Source organism: Fukomys damarensis, unplaced genomic scaffold, assembly GCF_012274545.1.
Source record: "Fukomys damarensis isolate Sample0158 unplaced genomic scaffold, DMR_v1.0_HiC HiC_scaffold_13, whole genome shotgun sequence".
Classification (NCBI taxonomy): domain Eukaryota; kingdom Metazoa; phylum Chordata; class Mammalia; order Rodentia; family Bathyergidae; genus Fukomys; species Fukomys damarensis.
The window spans coordinates 6,398,158-6,401,069 of record NW_022900925.1 but is presented as its reverse complement, the minus strand read 5'-3'; the positions used below and the strand labels follow the sequence as shown (position 1 = coordinate 6,401,069).

At 45.0% G+C, this 2,912-nt stretch overlaps 1 protein-coding gene across 1 annotated transcript in view; it reads left to right on the top strand.

The window, feature by feature from the left end:
- Positions 1–2,912, top strand: part of Dnah9 (dynein axonemal heavy chain 9) — a 331,965-nt gene that overhangs the window by 489 nt on the left and 328,564 nt on the right. The gene's annotated exons all lie outside the window — the stretch shown is intronic.

Here is a 2,912-nt window from a genome sequence, read left to right as displayed (position 1 = left end):
GGGGGAGGGGAGGAGCCGTGGGGCCGGAGGCGGGGCCGGACGGGGCGGGGCGAGGCTGCCGAGAAGGCCCAAGGGGCGGAGCGAAGACCTGGGTCCTAGTTCCGGAGTAGGATGAAAATTGGGTCCGGTTGGGACAGAGCCACAATACTAGTGGAAGGTCGGAGGTGGGTGTAAGCTAAAGCCAACTGACCTGTAAGATGGGCAGTGGAGGAAGTCTGGGTGGAGACCAGGCCTGAGTGAGAAAGCGAAGGGACTAAGATTTGAGTCATTCCAGGACTGGCTTCAAGACAAGGCTAGAATTGACGAGTGCTTGAGTCTTCACCTCTTCATAAGCCAGCATTCATAAATCCCTTTTAGTGAGGAAGGGCTGAGGACCGGAAGTGGTGCGCCAGGGAGCATCTGTAGTGATCCATGGATCTTAAAAGTAAGCATTTCAGACTGAGAAGGTGAAGCAGTGCAGGCGGAGTTGATTTGGCTTCGCTGTTCATCTTTCATTCGTAGCACTGCACTTCACCAAAGATCAGCCCTATGCCCACAGAAGTTGGGCATCCTTTCAGAAATCCCCTGCAGGTACCAAGAGGCGTTTGTCTGGAGTTCAGGGAGAAAGGTCCAGTTATGGATCATGAAGCACTTTGCTAGCACCATAGCAGAGGCCTGAGAGGAGATGGTCCGGGATGGGAGCAAACCTCTCTGCCAGTCGAGCACATGTGCTTGTGGATGCTTGTGCCCTGGGTCGTGCAGATTGTGAAATACGTCTGTACAGAGTACTGTTTATGAGATGCTTCACATGACAGCGGCTTTGGGGGAACACCACAATAATAAAAGACAAGTTCCCATCCTTACAATGATTACTTTCAAGTGCCAAAACATACAATTAATCCCATATTCAAAGTACTTGCTTAAGACTACTGTGGGGTGGGAATAGTGCTTACCTCAAAGTTGGCCCGGTGCAAAAGCCAAACCCTGGATGTTCCCTACAACATGGAATGTTGGCTTTTTAGTTGCTTTATCAGGAAGTTGTCATGTCAGAGAGTTCCACGGAAGGAAGCTAGATGAATAAAAGAGCTCTTGGGAGTCCCGGAGAAGCTAAGCTTATCAGTAGGTATGGACGTATATTTATAATTTAATATCATAATGGTCTTTCTACCATGCACCGTGTAAACACCATCCCAGAAGTGTAAGCTTGGGTCAACTCCTCATCCTGGATGATGGCAGAAAGTGTTACTGGGTTCATGTGTCATGCATGTTGTCTGAGAAACACACTTGGCCTTCAGTGTTGAACTGGCTCCTGCACAAGGAGAATGTTCAGGATAAGTAGAGAGCAAGGTGACTTTCAAGGTATGCAGAATGAACAGAGCTTCAGAGATAAGACACAGCCTAGTGCTTACGGGGGACAGAGAGCCTATCTCTAAACTGTGCTATGACTAACAAAAGTAGTTTAGCAACTAAAAGCAATTTTAGCATAAATCAAATCCTCAAATACATAATCATCTTACTGCTTTAAAAGGGATTGTAAGCAAACTGAATTGGGGGACTGGGTGCATAATTAGGGCCCATCTATACAATGAAATTCTGTGCGTCCATTAAAAAGAATGATTGATATGGTACACTCCTTAAGGCAATTTTTTTATTTTAGCAAAGAAATAAAACATAAAAATTTATCTTCTTGAGAGTTTCCAAGTGCAATATTGTCAAACACATATACCTTATGGTATGAGAGGTCCATAGAATTTCCCTATCCAGCATTACAGAAACTTTACAACCACCAGACAACTTCCTACAACCCCCAGTCATATACCATTCTGTGCTGTCTATCTGTGAATTTGTACCTCATGTAAGCACGGTGTTTGACTCTTTGTTTCTGGCTTATTTCATTTATCCAAATGTCCTCCAGTTTCGTCCCTGTCAACACATATACCAGAAAAGCAAGGAGATAGGGGAAGTTTGGCAGATAGGGCACAGGTCCTGGGTCATTAAAGTAAAACTAAAAGTCAGGGCCTAAAAGAGTTAACGTACCAGAGGACCCAAATAATCAACTTGAGCAAACTATCATTCCTAATGGAATACAAGGGACAAAGAACAGGTCCCTAAACAAATGGGAGCAGCCTTGAAATAAGTGAAATGCAAATGAAGAAGCTTGCGTTCTGGACATCAGAGGCCTAACTACAAGCAGAAGCATCCCCCTTTCGCCTGTGCCAGAGATGGTGAACCTCTTACAGCATTCAGTGATAACAGCTGGCTGCGGCACATGTGCCATAGGTTTGCTACCGTTGATCTATACCAAAAACTGCATAAAGAACCTCTGGACTTGGGCATCTGCAGTGCCCACCGTATGGATCCCTTCCTTACTAGTAAGGCGCTCTTCCTTTCAGCTGTTCCCCACTGCTTGCTGTTTTGTTGGCTTTAGTCTTTCTTTCCCAGAACAGGAACTCAAGAGCTACGTGGAGTTGGTTAGTTACATCAGTGTTTTAGTCAGTGCTCTTACTGATGGATATAATATCCAGTATCCGCAACTCAAAGGAGAAATTTCACTTGGTTCATGGTTGGAGGGATTCAGTCCACGCATGGTCCACTGACTCCAAGGCAGAAACATCATGGTAGAAAGGCGTGGCAGAGAAAACTTGCTTACCTCATGGCAGCCAGGAAGAAGAGAAAGAAGGAAGGGGCCGAGGAAAAGCAAATATACTTCCAGATCATGATCCCAGTGACCACCTCTTCTGACCAGGACTTAACTACTAAGAACACTATGAGCTATGAATTTATCAGTAGATCAATCCACTGAAGAGTATAATGCCCCTGTGGTACAAGTGCTTTCCCAAAACCCCACCTGTGAACACAAGACATTTAAGGGACATCCTAGATCTAAATGATAACAGTTATGATTTTTTTAAACTGAATAAGATTCTAATATA